The sequence below is a fragment of the Hyperolius riggenbachi genome, chromosome 5, assembly GCF_040937935.1.
Source record: "Hyperolius riggenbachi isolate aHypRig1 chromosome 5, aHypRig1.pri, whole genome shotgun sequence".
NCBI classification, from domain to species: Eukaryota; Metazoa; Chordata; class Amphibia; order Anura; family Hyperoliidae; genus Hyperolius; species Hyperolius riggenbachi.
Genome location: NC_090650.1, coordinates 90565326 through 90590911, shown reverse-complemented (window position 1 = coordinate 90590911; position 25586 = coordinate 90565326). Strand labels below are relative to the sequence as shown.

The window sequence follows — 25586 nt, the reverse complement described above, 5'->3', positions numbered from 1 at the left end:
TACCCCTGAACAGTCATTTTGAGACATTTGGTTTCCAGACTACTCACGGTTTTAGGCCCGTAAAATGCCAGGGCGGTATAGGAACCCCACAAGTGACCCCATTTTAGAAAAAAAGACACCCCAAGGTATTCTGTTAGGTGTATGACGGGTTCATAGAAGATTTTATTTTTTGTCAAAAGTTAGCGGAAATTGATTTTTTATTGGTTTTTTTTCACAAAGTGTCATTTTCCGCTAACTTGTGACAAAAAATAAAATCTTCTATCAACTCGCCATACACCTAACGGAATACCTTGGGGTGTCTTCTTTCTAAAATGGGGTCACTTGTGGGGTTCCTATACTGCCCTGGCATTTTAGGGGCCCTAAACCGCGAGGAGTAGTCTAGAAAACAAATGCCTCAAAATGACCCGTGAATAGGACGTTGGGCCCCTTAGCGCACCTAGGCTGCAAAAAAGTGTCACACATGTGGTACCGCCGTACTCAGGAAAAGTAGTATAATGTGTTTTGGGGTGTATTTTTACACATACCCATGCTGGGTGGGAGAAATTTCTATGTAAATGGTCAATTGTGTGTAAAACAAATCAAACAATTGTCATTTACAGAGATATTTCTCCCACTTAGCATGGGTATGTGTAAAAATACACCCCAAAACACATTATACTACTTCTCCTGAGTACGGCGGTACCACATGTGTGGCACTTTTTTACACCCTAAGTACGCTAAGGGGCCCAAAGTCCAATGAGTACCTTTAGGATTTCACAGGTCATTTTGCGACATTTGGTTTCAAGACTACTCCTCACGGTTTAGGGCCCCTAAAATGCCAGGGCAGTATAGTAACCCCACAAATGACCCCATTCTAGAAAGAAGACACCCAAAGGTATTCCGTTAGGAGTATGGTGAGTTCATAGAAGATTTTATTTTTTGTCAAAAGTTAGCGGAAAATTGATTTTTATTGTTTTTTTCACAAAGTGTCATTTTCCACTAACTTGTGACAAAAAATAAAATCTTCTATGAACTCACCATACTCCTAACGGAATACCTTGGGGTGTCTTCTTTCTAAAATGGGGTCATTTGTGGGGTTCCTATACTGAACTGGCATTTTAGGGGCCCTAAACCGTGAGGAGTAGTCTGGAAATCAAATTTCGCAAAATGACCTGTGAAATCCTAAAGGTACTCATTGGACTTTGGGCCCTTTAGCGCAGTTAGGGTGCAAAAAAGTGCCACACATGTGGTATTGCCATACTCGGGAGAAGTAGTACAATGTGTTTTGGGGTGTATTTTTACACATACCCATGCTGGGTGGGAGAAATACCTCTGTAAATGACAATCTTTTGATTTTTTTACACACAATTGTCCATTTACAGAGTTATTTCTCCCACCCAGCATGGGTATGTGTAAAAATACACCCCAAAACACATTGTACTACTTCTCCCGAGTACGGCGATACCACATGTGTGGCACTTTTTTGCACCCTAACTGCGCTAAAGGGCCCAAAGTCCAATGAGTACCTTTAGGATTTCACAGGTCATTTTGCGGAATTTGATTTCCAGACTACTCCTCACGGTTTAGGGCCCCTAAAATGCCAGGGCAGTATAGGAACCCCACAAATGACCCCATTTTAGAAAGAAGACACCTCAAGGTATTCCGTTAGGAGTATGGTGAGTTCATAGAAGATTTTATTTTTTGTCACAAGTTAGTGGAAAATGACACTTTGTGAAAAAAACAATAAAAATCAATTTTCCGCTAACTTTTGACAAAAAATAAAATCTTCTATGAACTCACCATACTCCTAACGGAATACCTTGGGGTGTCTTCTTTCTAAAATGGGGTCACTTGTGGGGTTCCTATACTGCCCTGGCATTTTAGGGGCCCTAAACCGCGAGGAGTAGTCTAGAAAACAAATGCCTCAAAATGACCCGTGAATAGGACGTTGGGCCCCTTAGCGCACCTAGGCTGCAAAAAAGTGTCACACATGTGGTACCGCCGTACTCAGGAAAAGTAGTATAATGTGTTTTGGGGTGTATTTTTACACATACCCATGCTGGGTGGGAGAAATTTCTATGTAAATGGTCAATTGTGTGTAAAACAAATCAAACAATTGTCATTTACAGAGATATTTCTCCCACTTAGCATGGGTATGTGTAAAAATACACCCCAAAACACATTATACTACTTCTCCTGAGTACGGCGGTACCACATGTGTGGCACTTTTTTACACCCTAAGTACGCTAAGGGGCCCAAAGTCCAATGAGTACCTTTAGGATTTCACAGGTCATTTTGCGACATTTGGTTTCAAGACTACTCCTCACGGTTTAGGGCCCCTAAAATGCCAGGGCAGTATAGTAACCCCACAAATGACCCCATTCTAGAAAGAAGACACCCAAAGGTATTCCGTTAGGAGTATGGTGAGTTCATAGAAGATTTTATTTTTTGTCAAAAGTTAGCGGAAAATTGATTTTTATTGTTTTTTTCACAAAGTGTCATTTTCCACTAACTTGTGACAAAAAATAAAATCTTCTATGAACTCACCATACTCCTAACGGAATACCTTGGGGTGTCTTCTTTCTAAAATGGGGTCATTTGTGGGGTTCCTATACTGAACTGGCATTTTAGGGGCCCTAAACCGTGAGGAGTAGTCTGGAAATCAAATTTCGCAAAATGACCTGTGAAATCCTAAAGGTACTCATTGGACTTTGGGCCCTTTAGCGCAGTTAGGGTGCAAAAAAGTGCCACACATGTGGTATTGCCATACTCGGGAGAAGTAGTACAATGTGTTTTGGGGTGTATTTTTACACATACCCATGCTGGGTGGGAGAAATAACTCTGTAAATGGACAATTGTGTGTAAAAAAAATTAACAAATTGTCATTTACAGAGATATTTCTCCCACCCAGCATGGGTATGTGTAAAAATACACCCCAAAACACATTCTACTACTTCTCTTGAGTACGGCAATACCACATGTGTGGCACTTTTTTGCAGCCTAACTGCGCTAAGGGGCCCAAAGTCCAATGAGCACTTTTAGGCTTTACAGGGGTGCTTACAAATTAGCACCCCCCAAAATGCGAGGACAGTAAACACACCCCACAAATGACCCCATTTTGGAAAGTAGACACTTCAAGGTATTCAGAGAGGGGCATGGTGAGTCCGTGGCAGATTTCATTTTTTTTTGTCGCAAGTTAGAAGAAATGGATTCTTTTTTTTTTTCTTTTTTTTGTCACAAAGTGTCATTTTCCGCTTACTTGTGACAAAAAATAATATCTTCTATGAACTCACTATGCCTCTCAGTGAATACTTTGGGATGTCTTCTTTCCAAAATGGGGTCATTTGGGGGGTATTTATACTATCCTGGAATTCTAGCCCCTCATGAAACATGACAGGGGGTCAGAAAAGTCAGAGATGCTTGAAAATGGGAAAATTCACTTTTTGCACCATAGTTTGTAAACGCTATAACTTTTACCCAAACCAATAAATATACACTGAATGGGTTTTTTTTTATCAAAAACATGTTTGTCCACATTTTTCGCGCTGCATGTATACAGAAATTTTACTTTATTTGAAAATTGTCAGCACAGAAAGTTAAAAAAATCATTTTTTTGCCAAAATTCATGTCTTTTTTGATGAATATAATAAAAAGTAAAAATCGCAGGAGCAATCAAATAGCACCAAAAGAAAGCTTTATTAGTGACAAGAAAAGGAGCCAAAATTCATTTAGGTGGTAGGTTGTATGAGCGAGCAATAAACCGTGAAAGCTGCAGTGGTCTGAGTGGAAAAAAAGTGCCTGGTCCTTAAGGGTTAGAAAGACTGTAGTCCTCAAGTGGTTAATCAGTCAGGAACAAGCAAAGCAGCCTAGAACCTAACTAATCTGTCCCTAAGAGAAAAAGTCTGCAGCAGCTGTCCCTTTCCTCTCTCTAGCAGGCACACGAGTGACTGTAATGGCCGCGGGAGGCTGCCTTATATAAGGGGGGGTGGGGCTCCAGGGCTTACTGTAGCCTGAATGGCTACAATGTGCCTGCTGGCTGTGATGCAGAGGGTCAAAGTTGACCCTCATAGTGCATTATGGGGCGAATCGAACTTCCGGAAAAGTTCGCCTGGCGCAGGCGAACGCGAACCCCCAATGTTCGCCTGGAACCGTTCGCCGGCGAACCGTTCGGTACACCTCTAATTAACACTTTGGTTGTGTCTTGAGTGAGAAAGGGACGGATGCGAGATATATTTTTGAGTTGGAGATGGCAGGAGCTGGTTATGGAGTTAAGATGAGAAATAAAAGAGAGAGAAGAGTCGAATATTACCCCAAGCACCGTGCTTTGGGAACTAAAGTTATGGGAGTGTTATCAACATTTATAGTTATTTCAGGCAGAGAGGTGGCTAGAGACGGTGGAAAAATTATTAGTTCCGTTTTACTCATATTAAGTTTTAGGAAGCGAGAGGACATGAAGGAGGATATACCAGACAAGCAGTCAGGAACACGTTTGAGGAGGGAGTTAAGGTCTGGGTCCGAGAGGTACAGTTGCGTATCGTCTGCATACAGGTGGTATTGAAACACGAATGAGCTGATTAAGTCACCAAGACCGTGCATGTAGATGTAAAAGAGGAGGGGACCAAGGACAGAGCCTTGAGGAACCCCGACAGACAAAGCATGAGGAGAAGAGATCTGATCTGAGTAGGAGACTGTGAAGGACCTTCCGGAGAGGTAGGAAGATAACTATGTGAGAGCAAGGCCCTTTATTCCTACATTTGAAAGTATTTGTAAGAGTAAGGTGTGGTCAACCGTATCAAATGCTGATGACAGGTCAAGAAGGATGAGTATGGAAAATTGACCTTTGAATTTGGCTGTAAGAAGGTCATTGGCCACTTTGGTAAGGGCCGTTTCCGTGGAGTGGTTGGAGCGAAAGCCAGACTGGAACTGATCAAGTAGGGAGTTAGCTGATAAATAATGGCTTAATTCTGCATGTATGTGGCGTTCAATTAGTTTGAATGCAAATGGGAGAAGTGAGACTGGGTGGTAGTTGGCGAGTGTGGTAGGATCTAGAGATGGTTTTTTAAGTAGTAGTGTCACAACAGCCTTTTTGAGTGGCGACGGAAAGATGCCAGTGGAGAGGGACAGGTTAAATAGCGATGTTAGTGCAGGCATGAGAGATGAGGATAGCTGCGGAATGAAATGGGAGGGAATAGGATCCAAAGAACAAGTGGTTAGATTAGCTTTGGATATTATAGAGGAGAGAGAATGTTCAGAGAGTGTAGAGAAGGCAGTTAGAGAGCAGTCAATGAGAGGTGTGGAGGTTGGATTTGAGGGCTGCTTGGAGAATTCCCTTCTGATCTTGTCAATTTTATCAGTGAAGTATGTTGCAAATTCTTCAGCTGATAAGCAAGATGAAGGAGGAGGAGGAGGGGGATGGAGAACAGAGTTGAAGGTGCTAAACAAGCGTTTTGGATTGTGTACTTGGGTGGATATTAGGGAGGAAAAATAGGCCTGTTTTGCCACAGATAGTGCGTTTCTGAAGTTGTTCAAAGCTATTTTATATGCAATGAAGTCCTCATTTGTGTTACTTTTCCTCCAACGCCTTTCCGCTGCTCTAGAGCTCCCTGGCACTCACTCACTACCTAAAGGGGCTCCCTGTCACTCACTCACTTCCTAAAGGGGCTCCCTGTCACTCACTCACTTCCTAAAGGGGCTCCCTGTCACTCACTCACTTCCTAAAGGGGCTCCCTGTGACTTACTCACTGCCTAAAGGGGCTCCCTGTCACTTACTCACTGCCTAATGGGGCTCCCTGTCACTCACTCACTTCCTAAAGGGGCTCCCTGTCACTCACTCACTGTCTAAAGGGGCTCCCTGTCACTCACTCACTGCCTAATGGGGCTCCCTGTCACTCACTCACTTCCTAAAGGGGCTCCCTGTCACTCACTCACTTCCTAAAGGGGCTCCCTGTCACTCACTCACTTCCGAAAGGGGCTCCCTGTCACTCACTCACTGCCTAAAGGGGCTCCCTGTCACTCATTCACTACCTAAAGGGGCTTCCTGTCACTCACTCACTGCCTAATGGGGCTCCCTGTCACTCACTCACTTCCTAAAGGGGCTCCCTGTCACTCACTCACTACCTAAAGGGGCTCCCTGTCACTCACTTCCTAAAGGGGCTCCCTGCCACTCACTGCCTAAAGGGACTCCCTGTCACTCACTCACTACCTAAAGGGGCTCCCTGTCACTCACTCACTACCTAAATGGGCTGCCTGTCACTCACTCACTAACTAAAGGGGCTCCCTGTCACTCACTCACTAACTAATGGGGCTCCCTGTCACTCACTCACTACCTAAAGGGCTCACTGTCACTCATTGCCTAAAGGGCTCCCTGTCACTCACTGCCAAAAGGGTTCCCTGTCACTCACTACCTAAAGGGGGTCCAGGCTGGCTACATATACTGGGGACACTGGCTGTTTGTCATTATGTGAATTTACTGGTGAAAAGCTGTCTCTTATGTGCATTTGCTGGTGAAAAGCTGTCTCTTTTTATGTGCATTTACTGGTGAAAAGCGGTCTCTTATTATGTGCATTTACTGGTGAAAAGCTGTTTCTTATGTGCATTTACTGGGGAAAAGCGGTTTCTTATTATGTGCATTTACTGGTGAAAAGCGGTCTCTTATTATGTGCATTTACTGGTGAAAAGCGGTCTCTTATGTGCATTTACTAGGGAAAAGCTGTCTCTCATTATGTGCATTTACTGATGAAAGGCTGTCTGTCATTATGTGCATTTACTGGTGAAACGCTGTCTCTTATGTGCATTTAGTGTGGAAATTTTGTCAGTAAAAATAATCTTTTGTCAGTAAATGTTTAGGTATTTGTCAGTAAAAAAAAGAACGTGAAAAGTTGGCAACACTGGCTGGCGGCGCAACGGGAAAGATATAGGCAGCCCACCTCACGCTTGGGCTTGGTGGGGGGAGGAGCCAACAGCGAGCAAAAGTAGGGTGGACGCAGGAAGCCATAAGTACGCAGTGTGTGACTGCGTCGCACTCGCAGAGCCTCTCAGCTTGAGTCAGTCCAGAGACTAGCAGACTCGCAGGCAGCCAAAGCCAGCCAGGAGCAAGCCCATGGAAGAGGGGTAAGAATGGGGTATCACATGCATGCGTAAAGAGGTGGAAGGTGTGGGTGTGATTAGGCAGGACATGGGTGTGGTTATGTGGTTGGGCGCGGTTAATTTAACCACTCCCATAGGCACCAGAAAAAATATTGCACCCAGGTGCCAGGCACCCCAGGCTCACCCCTGACTCTATCTGTGGGCTGCTGCACTACTCAGGTTTCACTAGAGATGCATATGCTATTTATGCATTTTTTGCACTGATTCAGCACTTTTTCCACATTCGTGGACAACTATTTGTACTGTAAATTTGTTGTTTTTCTGTGACACTTTAATAAGGTTTATCACTGTGATTTTTTTGACTAAGCCCATAGCACTGCACTCTGTTCATATACTGATCCCAGGTTCATACAGGCTGAGGGCTCTATTGAGAGCCTGCAGCACTGCATTTAAGCTTTATATGCGATCCTATATTATAGCAACAGTTATTTTCAGCATGGAGATATTTTATGGGATGCTTTAATGTTTTATATAGAAGTGTTTTGGGAGTATTCCCTGTTGTATACATTACCTTTAGGTAGATCTTTGTAGAATAAAGATCTCTTATACTTTGGCAAATACTAGTTTTGAGTAGTGCTTGTTCCGGGGTCTCTTTTCTTGGTTTGAATAATATAGGAGACACACACAGTGATATTTGAGAACTGAATTTTATTGGATTTACAGAAAGTGTGCAATAATTGTTTAAATAAAATTAGGCAAGTGCATAAATTTTTCATTTTATTGATTACACATCCATTAGAACTAATTATTGGAACTCAAATTTTCAGTCCCGTTTTTTGATCACTCTTGGCCCCTCCGTATACTTTTGCTATGGATCGTGCCAACCTTGGCACTTATGTGCCATGCTTACTGGGACCTTTTTCTTCTTTTTCCTGTTTTTTTCAATATTTACATTTTTTCAATATTTACATTTAGTTTTTTGATTCTGCGTGTTTGTTGGTCATCTTTTTCTGGGCACAGTACCTGCCTTTTCGCAGCATTATGTCCGCCGCCTTTCCGCCGCTCGCGCTGTTTCCTCTCCGCCGCGATCGCACACACTATGCGTATGACGCTATGAGTGGGCGGAGTAAGAGGTGTGTCTGCTTAGCATTGTAGATAAGTAGTGTTGGAATCAATGTGCTGGCAACCACGCCCCCTTGAGAAAGCCGGAAGCCGGCGAAACGTCGGGGGAGCCGCACTTTCCCTGCATGGGACGCCACGCCGTCCTGATCTTCACCTAGCCAGTTACCACAGCTCTGTCCGGCAGCCACCCGGCCATGCATGCTATCCGGGTGAGCCTACCATCAACCACACTGCCTGGACCTTGAGTACTGCCGAGTTCCTGTTATTCCAGGAAACATATGCGGATCACTACCACCATCCAGCATTGATATATCAGGCCATCATCAGGAGCCCTCTCAATCACGAGATCGAGATGAACTGACAGTAGCTCCACAGCGGGCCTTCAAGGTGTTGGTGAGACAAGCTTGGCTTTTGACATTGATCACGCTGTTTGTTTGCTGCGCTGCCATGCGCTTATACAGTATGAGCTGCTGCTAATAGTGCCTGCCTTTTGTGCTACATGTGCTTACGCTATTGTTGTCTGCTAGTGACATTTGATCGATTTCCATCAGCCTGCACGTTCATGTCAGTTTTTCATTCCTTTCTGATGACAGCCAGTATCCAAGTCGTTTGATGTTATGAGAACTTTTGCCTCTTTTCAATGCTGACGCCAACTGGACTGTTATTTCCATCTTAGAGTTAGATGCCGGCGTACGGATGTGATTGCATGTGGACTGCCTGGGTGGATGAGTTGTGACGGGGTGGCCATCCCATGTGCTTTTAATTTTTTCAGTAATCTTCTTCAATAAATTTTGATATGACATTTGGCATATGTTTGTAATAACTAGTGTTTACTTATTAACTTAACTATCTGCCCGGGTAACATATATCCTGCTCTTTCTATTATCACTGCCACTATATTGATTATAATTATTGGAACTCAAATTGGCTTGGTAAGCTCAGTGACCCCTGACCTACATACACAGGTGAATCCAATTATGAGAAAGAGTATTTAATGGGGTCAATTGTAAGTTTCCCTCCTCTTTTAATTTTCTCTGAAGAGTAGGAACATGGAGTTCTCAAAACAACTCTCAAATGACCTGAAGACAAGGATTGTTCATCATCATGGTTTAGGGGAAGGATTCAGAAAGCTGTCTCAGAGATTTCAGCTGTCTGTTTCCACAGTTATGAACATATAGAGGAAATGGAATACCACAAGCTCAGTTCAAGTTAAAGAGAATCTGTACTGTTAAAATTGCACAAAAGTAAACCTACCAGTGCGTTAGGGGACATCTCCTATTACCCTCTGTCACAATTTCGCCGCTCCTCGCAGCATTAGAAGTGGTTAAAAACAGTTTTAAAAAGTTTGTTTATAAACAAACAAAATGGCCACCAAAACAGGAAGTAGGTTGATGTACAGTATGTCCACACATAGAAAATACATCCATACAGAAGCAGGCTGTATACAGCCTTCCTTTTGAATCTCAAGAGATCATTTGTGTGTTTCTTTCCCCCTGCAGCTATCTTCCACTGAAGTGTCAGGCTGTTTCTTCCTGCAGAGTGCAGACAGCTCTGCCTGTATGTAATTCCTCAGTATGTGAAAGCCCAGCCAGCTCAGAGGAGGATTTATCCAGCTTGTAAAAGATAATGGAGCAGAGAGAAGCTGCACCAATCTAAATAACACACAGGCAGTGTGCATAGAGAGGCCTGGAAGGGGGAGTTCATAGCAGAACCACAACACTGAAGAACTTGGCAGCCTTCCAGACACATACTGACAAGTCTGACAAGAGAGAGATAAGTTGATTTATTACAGAGACTGTGATAGTAGAACGTGCTGCAGTAAGCCAGAGCACATTAGAATAGCTTTTGGAACTTGTAGGATGATAAAAAACAGGATGCAATTTTTGTTACGGAGTCTCTTTAAGGCTCTAAGTGGCAGACCAAGAAAAATCTCGATTAGACAGAAGCAACAAATGGTGAGAACAGTCAGTCAACCCACAGACCAGCACCAAAGACCTACAACATCATCTTGCTGCATATGGAGTCACTATGCATCGTTCAACCATTTGGCACACTTTACACAAGGAGATGCTGTATGCGAGAGTGATGCAGAGGAAAACTTTCCTCAGCCCACAGCACAAACAGAGACGTTTGAGGTATGCTAAAGCACATTTAGACAAGACAACTTCATTTTGGAATAAGATGCTGTGGACTGATGAAACTTAAATTGACTTATTTGGGCATAACAAGGGGTGTTATGCATGAAGGAAAAACAACACAGCATTCCAAGAAAAACACCTGCTACCTAAAGTAAAATATGGTGGTGGTTCCATTATGCTGTGGGGCTGTGTGGCCAGTGCACGGACTGGGAATCTTGTCAAAGTTGAGGGACGTATGGATTCCACTCAGTATCAGCAGATTCTGGAGACAAATGTCCAGGAATCAGTGACAAAGCTGAAGCTGAGTCGAGGCTGGATCTTTCAACATGACAATGACCCTAAACACTGCTCAAAATTCACTAAGGCATTCATGCAGAGGAACAAGTACAACGTTCAGGAACGGCCATCTCAGTCCCTAGACCTGAATATAATTGAAAATCTGTTGTGTGAGTTAAAGAGAGCTGTCCATGCTCGGAAGCCTTCAAACCTTAATGAACTAGAGATGTTTTGTAAAGAGGAATGGTCTAAAATACTTTCAACCAGAATCCAGACTCTCATTGGAACCTACAGGAAGTAATTAGAGGCTGTAATTTCTGCATAAGGAGGATCTACTAAATATTGATTTCATTTATTTTTTTATGCACCTGCCTAATTTTGTTTAACCTTCCTGGCAGTAACCCCCAAACGTAGTTCGGGGTAAGCCGCGCAGGAGGTTTTCTCAGGCCCTGCTGGGCCGATTTGAATAATTTTTTTTTTGCTGAACGCAGCTAGCACTTTGCAAGCTGCGTCAGCACTTCGATTGCTGCCGCCCCGCGCTCGATCACCGCTATCCGCGTCGCAAGACAGCCCCCCCCCCTAGACCCCTGCGCTGCCTGGCCTATCAGCGCCAGGCAGCGGCAAGGGGTGGATCGGGACTCCCTTAGACGTCACGACGTCCATGACGTCGGTGACGTCATCCCGCCCCGTCGCCATTGCGACGGGGGAAGCCCTCCAGGAAATCCCGTTCTTTGAACGGGATTTCCTGATCGCCTATCGCCGGAGGCGATCGGCGGGGCTGGGGGGATGCCGCTGAGTAGCGGCTATCATGTAGCGAGCCCTCGGCTCGCTACATGATATAAAAAAAAAAAAATAAAAAAAACGGCTGCGCTGCCCCCTGGCGGTTTTTAATATACCGCCAGGAGGGTTAAACAATTATCGCACAATTTCTGTAAATCCAATAAACGTCATTTCACTTCTCAAATATAACTGTGTGTGTCTCCTATATGATATATTTCACTGACATTTTTTATCGCAACAACCAACGATTTATAGAGGAAAATCATGACGAATAACAAGGTTGCCCAAACTTTCGCAACCCACTGTAGATGCCAGTAGTGGTGTGAAGGATTACTGGATTATGTTTGGTGCACTACCAGGACCAGCAGACCTGTCTCCTACAACACTGAGGTTTTACACAGGGGCAAGTGGATACTAGATGCCAGTAGTGGTGTGAAGGTGGGTTATGGTTGGTGCACTACTAGGACCAGCAGACCTGTCTCCAACAGTTAACTTATGCACTGGTCACTTATTTCATCTGTAGTTAAATCTTCCTTTTTTCATCTGAAGAACATTGCAAAGATTAAACATCTGATTCCCCCAGAGGATCTTCAAACCCTAGTCCACGCCTTCATCACATCACGGCTGGACTACTGCAATGCCCTTTATGCTGGCCTCCCCAAAAAGGACCTGCGTCGCTTGCAATTAGTGCAGAATGCTGCTGCCAGATTGCTAACAAACCAGCCTCGCCACTGTCACATTACACCGATCCTTCGCTCACTGCACTGGCTACCAGTAGAATGGAGAATACTCTTCAAGATTGGACTGCTGACATTCAAATCCCTGCACAATCTGGGCCCTGGATACATGAAGGACTTGCTGAAGCTGCACCACACCTCTCACAACCTCAGATCAGCAAGTTCTATAAACTTGGTCACTCCCAGAGTGCACCTCAAAAAATCTGGAGACAGAGCCTTCTGTCATGCTGCCCCTACTCTTTGGAACTCCCTACCACACCCAGTAAAGACAGCACCATCCCTGGAGCTATTCAAATCCAGACTGAAAAGCCACCTGTTTAGCCTGGCATTTCCAGATTTATAAAATTCTTCCTCTGTACCACGATGGTCGGAGCCATGCTTATGCGCTTTGAGTCCCACGGGAGAAAAGCGCTTTACAAATGTTATTTGTTGTTGTTGTTGTTGTTGGTCACAGAAGAGCAATACATTCGCAAGAAAAACAATGTATCTGCCCTAAGAAGGGCTTAGCTGTTCAGGACAATGTAGTAGCAGCAAGAATCTGCAGAGAACACAGGCCCACCTAACTCTCTCCCTATCACAACACACTTTACCTCATCTGGCTAGCACAGAAGCCAAATACAGACTGCAAAATGGCTTCTGTGCTGGATTTCTGATAGGTGGTGGGGGTCCAAGTGGGAGGGATAGCTGACAGACTGCTATGTGCCTACTGACTGTGAGGTAAGGGGTCAAAGTTTAGCTCAATGATGATGTATAGGGGGCGGGTCGAACACACCATGTATTAGTTTGAGGGGGCGAACGCGAATACTCCTTGTTCGCCACATAAAAATTGCTGGGCTCTCTAAGACCAACAAGAGGCAAGAACTATATAAGTGTATAATCACTATAAAGATTGCTCTTCCCCTCCTGCCCAGGGATTTTTTTCCAAGAAAGAAAGAGGTACCTTCTTCTCAGTATATAAATACAAATATTTTTTGCTGCTGTGGCTGCTTTTATTGTTGTTATGATTGTGCAATCTGGCAATGCAGATAATGTATCCGGTCATGGATCACGTGAATTGTGTGCTGTTATTTATATAAGCTTGGCAAACCCAGGAATATTTCTTGCCTAATATTTCCAACATTCACTGGAATTTGCTAGAATGCTGCATATTGTGAATAATGGCAGAAGCAAATAAAGCTGTTTGGGTGAATGAGTAGCAAATGTGTTTAGCTTTTAAAATTTGAAGATGTAATTAAAAACAAAAAATATGTTGAATGCATGATCTGCTCTTAGTTCCAGGCAGACAGATCATCCCGTGAAGCTTTTCTCCAGGTTCTGGAAGAGGCAGAATGAAGGAACTCTATCTTACAACTGCTGGTAAACTCGACACCTCGAGCGCCTTGAAGAGTTTGGAATTCAGCTGTGCCTGTCTGCTTCCCGCTTTATAACATCCAGCATTGTGCACAGTGATCTTCCAGGAAGTGAAGGAAAACATTTCCCAGCAGGTGTTAAGACATAGAAGTGTTATCTGACACAGCCTGTTTCATGGGTAGAGAGAGCAGTGAGTATGGAAAACCAGAATGTAGATTTACCAGACGTTCTTCTCATGATTAACATATGAGCTGCAAAAGCTGGCAGCATTAGGCGGCTACACAGACCACATCAATCCGAATGATCAGACAATAAATAAAAAAAAACATGGAAACATTTAGGGCTTGTTTCCACTACACACGTTGTTATGCGGAAGCGGCACCGCATCACAATGCAAAGAGATGGCAACCAATTCACGTCAATGGAGTAGTTTCTATTGACGCAAATTGACGTACGTGATCCGGCACGATGCGACGCGGGGGAATTTATGGATAGCACATGCCGTTTTCCGCAGCACACACTCAATTCCCCATAGCCGCCGACGGGAAGCCGCATGATGCCACATCTGATTCTATGGACAACAACCGGAAGTACCTGCAGGGGAATGCCAGGCGGCGATCGCCTTGCATCCAGAACGCTAGTGGAAACAGGCCCTTAAAGAGGAACTTCAGCCTAAACAAACATACTGTCATTAAGTTACATTAGTTATGTTAATTAGAATAGATAGGTAATATAATCTCTTACCCACCCTGTTTTAAAAGAACAGGCAAATTTCATGATTTCATGAGGGCAGCCATCTTTTTGGTTGAAAGGAGGTGACAGGGAGCATGAGACACAGTTCCAACTGTCCTGTGTGCTGATCACCCCTCCCAGTTGCTAGGTAACGTGAACAACATAGGAAATCCCATCATGCTTTGCACAGCATCAGGGGAAAAAACCCCGGCAGTTTTCTTTGATGGGTGGAGCTTAGCTAAAAATGCAGCTAAAAATGAGGCTTGGGTAAGAAAAACAAAGTTCTGATGCTGTGAAACCGTTAAAGAAACACCGAGCCTTTTCAGTTCTGCTGAGTAGATTTTTAGTCCGAAGGTTAACTTTGAAGACCTTGCTGGAATTTTATGAGCCGAGAGCTAGCAAGGTACACTACACTGTCTATTGTATGGTATTACATTTCACATACATAGATGTGGTGATCCAAGACCAATAAATTGGCCATTCTGTAGTTTCAGTTCACACAACAGGATAAAGCTTATTGACAAACTTCACCGATCTGAAAACTGTATAGAATTTCACATTTTTACCATATAGAGAATTTTCTTGAAAATGACATACACATTTATCTGTTGACCTCCTAACTGGTCTGAAGAAGTGAGGCTGTCCCCCGTGAATGCTGCAGATGTGTACTGTGAGTAGTACCAGGAGGGAGGAGAAATGGCGCTATGTCTGATTGTGTCGGGCTGGGCCCATGAGAGTAGAGTGACGTGATGGCTCCAGCAGCAATGGGAGGCAGGGGAGATGTACTGTATCTGTACTGGGGAACGCACGCGCCCCCTTAAGACCATGGGCTGCAGATGCGACTACTGATAATGCGGGTCCTACGCCACTTACCTGATCTTCCTTCTTTATCTATTTTGCTCTCTATAATTCAGTTCTTTCAAACATTACTGAATTAATCCTCAGATACTACCCAACATTATCTCCATTCCCGAAAATTAACTCTTCCTCCTTTGTACTCTAGTCAACTACTCCCACACCTGCATTCAGGACTTTTCACGAGATTCTCCTCTCCTGTGGAACTTTTTTCTGCAATCCATTTGGCAGATTCCACAAGATCTTTAAATATGACACATGGTTGTACAGTAGGAAAAGATGTATTCATTTCCTGTGAAATGCAGTGGCCATTTTGGAGAGAACAATGATCAGACTAGATGGCAACGGAAATGTTCTGTAGGTAAGGATGAAAAAAAAAATAACTTTCCTGGTGCCTTTGAGTTTGCTATAAAGGGATTCTACATTACCAGCAAACAAGAAACTACTCTGAATAATTTTGACAATACTTTTTCAACTACTTTTTGGTACTTTTTCAATTGCAGAGTGCTAAAAAGTTATTTTAAACAGAAGATGAAAAATGATCTCCTAGGAGAAAACTTAGAAAAAAAAGTGAATTGCATATGGGCCAAGGGCCCAAGTTTTCTCCTAGGTGATATGTTTACACCTTGTCAATAAAATGTTTTTTAAACCTCAAGCAAGAAAATACACAAAATAGTTTTGATAGTACTTTTCACCAACAATTAGGTACTTTTTCACTTGTAAAGTACTTAAAAGTTATGTGCTTAAAAGTAATTTTAAAGGATACCCGAGGTGACATGTGACATGTAGAGATGTCGCGAACCTCCGATTTTCGGTTCGCGAACCGGGTTCGCGAACTTCAGCAGAAGGTTCGGTTCGCGGAAAAATTCGCGAACCGCAATAGACTTCAATGGGGAGGCGAACTTTGAAAAATAGAAAAAATTATGCTGGCCACAAAAGTGATGGAAAAGATGTTTCAAGAGGTCTAACACCTGGAGGGGGGCATGGCGGAGTGGGATACATGCCAAAAGTCCCGGTGAAAAATCTGGATGTGACGCAAAGCAGCGTTTTAAGGGCAGAAATCACATTGAATGCTAAATTGCAGGCCTAACGTGCTTTCAAACATGTTGCATGCGTATACATCAAACAGGGAGTGTAATTAGAGTACTACTTCACACTGACACACCAAACTCACTGTGTAACGCACCGCAAACAGCTGTTTGTGTAGTGACGGCCATGCTGGACTACTGCGCAACATGGCGTGATTGCTCTTCCTCACTCAGTGATGTCAGGTAATGTGTGACTTCCTTCTCAACTTTCCATGGCATTGTTAAAAAGCTTATGTTTTGTTTTTAATTTACATTTTCTACTTGCTGTGTACTTGTTCAGTACCGCTACAATGAGAATCCTGTGGAGGCGGGCAAGTCTGCCATTGTGCTAAAAGATAGAGGTGACAAAACCTCTTTGATCTGTATATTTTTGCAGGCTACAGCGTTATCTTTCTGTGGGGATTAACCCCACTAGTGAAATATACGCAGACCAGGTTAGCACTGCATTTGACCCCTGAAGAAACGCCCAAAGAGGCGTGAAACGCGTCGGTGGGCGGAGCTACCTCACGTCTGGCCAGGCCTGCACACCACTACGCATTACGCTGGAGAGATCCTTGCCGGAGACGCCAGAAGACGCCGGGACAGAGCGGGATGCAGAAGCGGAGACCCACCGACTAAATACGCTGGGACGCCAGCTGGTCAAGGGTCCGCTAACCGCTGCGCAGTCTGAAAACTACACGCAAGTGTTGAAGGTCCGGGCAGTAACTGGTAACAGAGAGCAGCTACAGCGGAAAGCAATTGGTGAGACGCTTATGCAATGCTGCACTAACGCTTAATATGAAATGTGGACTGCATGCGACCATTAACTAAACCTGACTAATGTGCTAGCACGGGAAGATAAGGACTGTTTGTTTGCTATGTACTAACTAGCTCTCTATTTTGCATGCTTAGCAGTATAAACTAAACTAACTGCATGGAGTTTGATCATCTGACACCCTATGGATTACAATACCGAGAAAGATGCAGTATAGTGAAGCACTGTAAGAAAGACCTGTCTTAACATATGCTACCCTTCCCTATGCAAATTTGCACAATATATAGCTTAGAAAGGCAAAGTTGCCATCATCTGCAGATCTACAAACTCTACACTAGTTTGAAGGCTGTGTGTGAGCGAGGCGCATGTGTGTTGTTTGATCATTGTAAGCTGGCCAGCAATCTGATAATTGTAGCTCCGCTATATCCCTAATTGATTTTATGATCAATCCTTTCCCATTACCTTTCCCCCCTGTTTTGTTGTTTCTTTTTTATAAATGTTATCACTATTGAACTAATAAATTTTGATATATTTACATATATACACTTGATACCTTATTTTTGAATTTAAGTAAGTCTGCCATTGTGACCCCGGGTAATGGCCGGGGAATGAGAGGTTTGAATCCGGTGTGGAGCCTGAGCAACGGCTACCACTACACATCCAAGGAGGGCAGCGGGCAGGCATGCACGCCCGCCCGCCCCGAGGTAGTGACCAAAAATAACAATACAGGAGGAGGACTTTCGAGGCCCTGCTGTGTATTTGAAATGAATGTACTTTAAATCCTTTAACGAGAACCAGTTATGGCGGGCAAAGATGACACCACATTCCTTTCACGAGAATCATATGGAGGCGGGCAAGTCTGTCATTTGTGACCCCGGGTAATGGCCGGGGAATGAGGGATGGAATCCGGTGTGGAGCCTGAGAAACGGCTACCACTACACATCCAAGGAGGGCAGCAGGTAGGCATGCACGCCCGCCCCGAGGTAGTGACCAAAAATAACAATACAGGAGGCGGACTTTCGAGGCCCTGCTGTGTATTTGAAATGAATGTACTTTAAATACTTTAACGAGAACCAGTTATGGCGGGCAAAGATGACACCACATTCCTTTCACGAGAATCATATGGAGGCGGGCAAGTCTGTCATTTGTGACCCCGGGTAATGGCCGGGAAATGAGGGATGGAATCCGGTGTGGAGCCTGAGAAACGGCTACCACTACACATCCAAGGAGGGCAGCAGGTAGGCATGCACGCCCGCCCCGAGGTAGTGACCAAAAATAACAATACAGGAGGCGGACTTTCGAGGCCCTGCTGTGTATTTGAAATGAATTAACTTTAAATCCTTTAACGGGAATCCGTTATGGAGGGCAAGTCTGCCATTGTCACCGCGGGGAATGAAGGTTGGATTGCGGCCCGAAGTGGGAGCCTGCTGAGACCCATGCTGTAGCTGCCCTAACCGTGCTTTGCAGACCAGGCATCTGTGGTCAGATGGACCCTTGAGCCAGCGGAAGACAAACCAAGTCGAAAGCATTTGCCAAGAATGTTTTACGGAGGGCAAGTTTTTTTGCCCTTTTTTTTAAATTTTTTGAAAATGATAGATGGTTGTATTTTTAAATTGTTTGAAAGTTTAGATGGTTGTATTTTTAAATTCAATTGCAAACACGACAAATTGGGGCTTTAAATGAACAAATATTCGTCTTTTATTTCTTCATATCAAAAAGGTCTTCACAGTAACGGACACACAGGTAGACATCATTTCCAGAACTCTCAATAACAACCAAACCGATTGCCTATCGGTTTGGTTGTTATTGAGAGTTCTGGAAATGATGTCTACCTGTGTGTCCGTTACTGTGAAGACCTTTTTGATATGAAGAAATAAAAGACAAATATTTGTTCATTTAAAGCCCCAATTTGTCGTGTTTGCAATTGGATGTGTATTAGGGGTGGAACTGTACTGCTGTGTTTTATCTGTAACGTGCTATCTATTTTTAAATTGTTTGAAAGTTTAGATGGTTGTATTTTTAAATTGTTTGAAAGTTTAGATGGTTGTATTTTTAAATTGTTAAAAGTGTATCGATTCTTCCTCCCCCCAGCCACGAACAATACCATGGGAACGTGGAGCAGCAGAAGCCCCCTGTGATGGCTGCCACGGTTGTTCTCCGCTGCTTGTCTTTTGAGGGGTGCTTCTTTTCCTCAGGTGTTCTTGCCATAGCTGTTTGTGCCTTCTCTCCAGGTGCCTTCGTAAAGCACTTGTCCCTACGTGACAGTTGGCCTTTCCACGGCTCAATTTTTGCTGGCAGAGACAACAGATGGCTTTGCTCCGATCTGAGACACACACGTGAAAAAATTTCCAAACCGCTGAGCCCCCCTGGGCTGATGGCGCTACGGTGGCATCAGCAGCTGACGTTGAAGGGCATGTGTGCTCCCTGGCCATAGCTGGCGATACATGGCACCGGACACTGCCCCCAGCTGTTTCTAAGGACGAGCTCCCTCTGCTTCTATCATGGAGTTGTCTCCTCCTACTCCTCTCTGACTCCTCCTCTGAACTGTCCCCCTGGTCATCTCCTCTACCGGGAACATATGTGGTATCCGTATAATCGTCATCATAATCCTCCTGGCCAGCTGCGCTTTCCTCAGACACCTGCTCAAGTGCACCAACTTCAGGTGGTCCACCATCATCCCCATCCACACATGTTACGTCCATACTATCGCCACCTAACTCAGACGTATGAGGTGGTGTACCTGCGCCTTCTTGTTGTTGTTGCAGTAGTGGCTGGGAATCAGTGATTTCACCACCACCACCAAATAACTCCTGCGAAGTGTCAAATGCAGCGGATGTGGTGCTTGTTGTAGCGCTGGTGGCTGCGGGAGATGAGGTGTTCTGTGTTAAATACTCAATCACCTCCTCACGATTTTGGGAAGTGATGGCACGTGCCTTCTTCTGAGCACTGTATTTTGGGGCAGGTCCGCATGAAATCACAGCAACACCACCTCGCACAGACCTGCCGGTGCCTGGTGGCCTTCCTCTGGGTCTGCCTCTACCTCTTCCTCTACCTGGTTTGTCCATTTTGTCCATCTCGGGGGTATGCTAGCTATTTGCAGTGAGGTGGGTTCTCACTCAACACAACAGGTAGTTAGATGCAGTGAGGTGGCCAGGTGGGTTCACACTCAACACAACAGGTAGTTAGATGCAGTGAGCTGGGTTCACTCAACAGTAAAGGTACTTAAGATGCAGTGAGGTGGGTTCTCACTCAACACAACAGGTAGTTAGATGCAGTGAGGTGGCCAGGTGGGTTCACACTCAACACAACAGGTAGTTAGATGCAGTGAGCTGGGTTCACTCAACAGTAAAGGTACTTAAGATGCAGTGAGGTGGGTTCTCACTCAACACAACAGGTAGTTAGATGCAGTGAGGTGGCCAGGTGGGTTCACACTCAACACAACAGGTAATTAGATGCAGTGAGCTGGGTTCACTCAACAGTAAAGGTACTTAAGATGCAGTGAGGTGGGTTCTCACTCAACACAACAGGTAGTTAGATGCAGTGAGGTGGCCAGGTGGGTTCACACTCAACACAACAGGTAGTTAGATGCAGTGAGCTGGGTTCACTCAACAGTAAAGGTACTTAAGATGCAGTGAGGTGGGTTCTCACTCAACACAACAGGTAGTTAGATGCAGTGAGGTGGCCAGGTGGGTTCACACTCAACACAACAGGTAGTTAGATGCAGTGAGCTGGGTTCACTCAACACAACGCTAGGTATATGCAGTGATGATGTGGGTTAAGTAAACACAACAGGTACTGGGTAGTTAGATGCAGTGAGCTGGGTTCACTGAACAGTATACAGTAAAGGTACTTAAGATGCAGTGAGGTGGGTTCTCACTCAACACAACAGGTAGTTAGACTTAGATGCAGTGAGCTGGGTTCACTCAACACAACTCTAGGTATATGCAGTGATGAGGTGGGTTAAGTAAACACAACAGGTACTGGGTAGTTAGATGCAGTGAGCTGGGTTCACTCAACAGTAAAGGTACTTAAGATGCAGTGAGGTGGGTTCTCACTCAACACAACAGGTAGTTAGATGCAGTGAGGTGGCCAGGTGGGTTCACACTCAACACAACAGGTAGTTAGATGCAGTGAGCTGGGTTCACTCAACACAAAGCTAGGTATATGCAGTGATGAGGTGGGTTAAGTAAACACAACAGGTACTGGGGTATATGCAGTACTGGGTAGTACAATGTGCAGCTCCCTGTCACACACACAGGCAGTCAGTCACTGAATGTGCTGGGCTGCTGGCAGTGGCACACACACTATCAATTAGCAAGGCTGTGCATGCAACAAAAGTGTCAGAAAAAAAAAATGTACAGGTTGAGCTCTGAAAAGAGCTGTTGCTGGGTGCTTTAAAAGCAATATTAATCAGTCAGGAACAAGCAAAGCAGCCTAGAACCTAACTAATCTGTCCCTAAGAGAAAAAGTCTGCAGCAGCTGTCCCTTTCCTCTCTCTAGCAGGCACACGAGTGACTGTAATGGCCGCCGGAGGCTGCCTTATATAAGGGGGGGGGGGGTGGGGCTCCAGGGCTTACTGTAGCCTGAATGGCTACAATGTGCCTGCTGACTGTGATGCAGAGGGTCAAAGTTGACCCTCATAGTGCATTATGGGGCGAATCGAACTTCCGGAAAAGTTCGCCTGGCGCAGGCGAACGCGAACCCCCAATGTTCGCCTGGAACCGTTCGCCGGCGAACCGTTCGGTACACCTCTAGTGACATGATGAGATAGACATGGGTATGTACAGTGCCTAGCACACAAATAACTAGGCTGTGATCCTTTTTTTCTTTCTCTTCATGAAAGAGTTAAATATCAGGTATGTAAGTGGCTGACTCAGTCCTGACTCAGACAGGAAGTGACTACAGTGTGACTCTCACTGATAAGAAATCCCAACTTTAAAACACTTTCCTAGCAGAAAATGGCTTCTAAGAGCAGGAAAGAGATAAAAAGGGTCAATCGTTCATACATTTTAGGTCTGGCATACTTCAATGAATGTGTCATTGAGCAAAAACAATAAAACAGTTCAAACTTAAAAAGTAGATTTAAACATAAAATAAAACTGCGGAATATCTTAAAAAGTCATTTTTAGGAGAGGAAAGATAGATACAATCATTTATTTAATTAGTTTATTTTTGCCTCGGGTGTCCTTTAAAGTGAAATATGAAAATTATCTACTAGGAGATAACTCAGGAGAAAAAGTTAATTGCATGTGGCCCAAGGTGTCTTTATTAAATGAAGCTAAACTTCATGATTTTTTACCAAATTTCAAAACGTTTGCGAAAATCACTTTTGGTCATATATTTAAATATTTCAAAATATTCCATTGCCAGCTGACTAATGTCTGCGCTGACTCCCATCACTATATCAGTACTGATTACTTGAGAAAAATTATTATTAAAATAGCAGTATCACCTTAGCTTGAATAATGACTTCATCCATAGGATGTTTTCCTCTGTGAGCAGCAGAACAGCGAAGGCTGATCGTCTACTAAGACTCTCCAATATGCGAATTAAGAAGTAGATATAGGAATATGATTTATGAAGGTTTTCTGTTTTCCTTGTAATTATTCTTATCTCCAAACCAAACACGCGGTGTCATATTATTTATGGTGAGATGTGCAGATGTCCTCACTTCCCTGGGATCCCTATGTTAAATTGCACTGTTTACCCCGGCCGCTGAGCCCGATAATTACTCATAGATAAAGAAAGATGAGAATAGTGTTACCGTTGCCAATTAATCTGCATACATCTTGCAAGATTCAGCGTTTGTATATTAAAGTCATCAATTTTCAATCCCACACATTTGTACTTAAAAATTATCTATATTTCCTCTGACCTTTCCCTGCTTTCATTTTCTTTCAACAAGTTAACTTATTATTTTGGACTTTGCCTTTATTTTTTTTTTTTTTTTGCGGTGCAGATTTCCCTGGCAGTATAGAGTGCCAGCATTATCCATACGAAACATGTCATCTTTCAAGGAAGAGCATTATGGCTGAACTTTCTAAGGGGGACACGAGACAAAGAGTATCACACGAATGCAAACAGTATTTCTGAGTGGCTAATAGCTCCAACAAAAGCCATTTACTCCTATCTTTTCTTCCTCTCAAGTTATCGTGATTAGATGGGTTCAAACTGTGCGCATTCAGCTGTGAAAAACATAAAACATACAAACTATATTCTCACATTTTTTTACATGGTACTTAAAGTGTACCTGTTGAGACAATCCCAGCAAAAGGATTTATGCTTGCTACTAGCTCCCTCGCCAGGAGCAGATAAATATGGTGCAGGGGACAAGTGGCTATAAAAATGGCACCGCCAAAGGCAACAATATTACAAGCCGCGATTAGCGGCAAGGAAGATAACAAATAGCGGGTGCCTAGCGCCCATAAATAGCGGGCACCATAATTTACCCTACGTGCCTCTAATGATGGCTTTTACTATTGCTGCATATGACAACAAGCAGTGCACACTCAGGCAGAGGGGACTAGTGTTAGGCAGGGGGGGTTGGAGGGGGAGAGTAGGCTAGTGTTGGGCGGCGGGGGTCCGGGGTAGAGTGGGCTAGTGTTGGGCAGCGGGGGTCAGGGGAAGAGTGGGCTAGTGTTGGGCAGCGGGGGTCTGGGGTAGAGTGGTCTACAGTTGGGCAGCGGGGGTCAGGGGGAGAGTGGGCTAGTGTTGGGCAGTGGGGGTCAGGGGGAGAGTGGGCTAGTGTTGGGCAGCGGGTGTCGGGGGAGAGTGGGCTAGTGTTGGGCAGCGGGGGTTAGGGGGAGAATGGTCTACAGTTGGGCAGCGGGGGTTAGGGGGAGAATGGTCTACAGTTGGGCAGTGGTGGTTCAGGGTAGTGGGCTAGTGTTGGGCATCGGGGGTCCGGGGTAGAGTGGGCTAGTGTAAGGCAGCAGAGGACGGGGGTAGAGTGGACTAGTGTTAAGGTAGGCAGCAATACATTACCTGTTCCCAGCAATCACTCCTTCACTTCCGAGTTAGTTTGCATTAGTCCTGCATCCAGCCAATCACCATACAGCTTCTTTTCACGTATGGTGATTGGCTGGCTGCAGGACTCCTTCAAACTAACTAAGAAGTGAAGGAGCGATCATCAGGACACGGTAAGTGTATGCTACATGCCGGTAATAACATCTAGTTCCTATGATTATTTAAAATTTTAGGACGTTTATACAATGTTAAATAACCTTATAAGCAAGATGTCATTTTCAGCATCAACCTGTGCAATTATTTTGCAGCACTTTTTTTTTTGAATGGACCCCCTCACCACCCTCCCGGTTCCCTAGGTTGGGGCGCTGTAAGTCCCGTAGAGTCTGCAACTCGGCTGAGTCACGGGCTACTGCACATGCCCGAACCTGTCTGTGGCGGGAGCATTCTGTGCATGCAAAGTTTGTTAAATCTGTAACTTCACTTGTGCAGAACACTACCAGCCATGGGAGCACAACCAGGACTGCACATGAACAATGGCCACAACCCAGCTGGATTGTGGAGTTCACAGCAGCAGAACGGACGGAACCAGATGGTCACCTAGAGAGCCGACGGATTACAGGGGGCTGGAAGAAGTTCCAGGTAAGTATAAATCGTTTTTCAATGATTGTCTCAGGTTTACTTGGGCTTCAACTACCACCTGTATGCTGATGACACCCAGATATACCTCCGCACCCCAGATTAGTGGTCAAGAGCATCGCCTCTGACGTCATAGACCAGGGTTCAATCCCAGCCAGGGTCAGCATCCATACCTCTGCACCCCAGATCTCTCCTCCTCTACCATGGACAAAGTCTCCGCCTGCCTCACATCCATTTCCTCCTGGAAGGCCTCCAGGTACCTGAAGCTTAATTTGGACAAGACTGAGCTTCTAATATTCCCACCCTGCACTGCTGCACCTCTCCCAGATCTGCACATCACTATCGAAAATACTACCATCCGCCCTACCTCCCAAGCCCGCTGTCTAGGTGTTACCCTGGACTCTGAACTTTCCTTTACACCCCACATCCAAGGTATTGCTCGATCCTGCAACTTCCGCCTCCGCAACATCTCCAAGATCTGCTCCTACCTGTCCCCTGACAACACTAAACTCCTTATCCACGCCCTTGTAATCTCCCGCCTAGACTACTACAATTCTCTTTTGTCTGGCCTCCCCTCTAACCGTACTGCCCCACTTCAATCGGTAATGAATGCGGCAGCTACATTATTCTCATCGCATCGCCTCTATGACTCCGCTCTGTAAAGCCCTACACTGGCTCCCCATCAGCTTTAGGATCAATTTCAAAATCCTGGGCTTGGCCTACAAATCAGTGCACAAGACCTGCCCGACCTACATCTCTGATATGGTCCACAGGCACATAACAGCCCACCCCCTCTGATCCTCCAGTGACCTGCGCCTAGTCGCACCACGCATATTTCAGTCCTATGCACAATTGCAGGACTTCACCAGGGCTGCCCCCACTCTCTGGAACTCGCTCCCAACAGCCATCAGACTCGCACCCACCTTTAATACCTTCAAACAAGCTCTCAGGACTCACCTTTTCATGCTTGCATACCCCCCTACACCAGCACCATAATACATTCTGTTAGACACCCTCTCAACAGATGCACCTATTGTCTCCACTTCCACCCTTTAGATTGTAAGCCTCTGGCAGGGCCCTCCTCCCT

General features: G+C 44.8%; 1 long non-coding RNA gene across 2 annotated transcripts in view; it reads left to right on the top strand.

Annotated features, from left to right (window-relative positions):
* Positions 1 to 25586, top strand: part of LOC137519671 (uncharacterized) — a 94489-nt gene that overhangs the window by 64806 nt on the left and 4097 nt on the right. Inside the window, exon 3 of one of the 2 annotated variants that reach the window (XR_011021075.1) lies at positions 13391 to 13602. This is a non-coding gene — a long non-coding RNA (uncharacterized lncRNA). Of the gene's footprint in view, positions 1 to 13390; positions 13659 to 25586 lie in introns of both variants that reach the window. The other variant, XR_011021074.1, reaches the window with a different exon arrangement.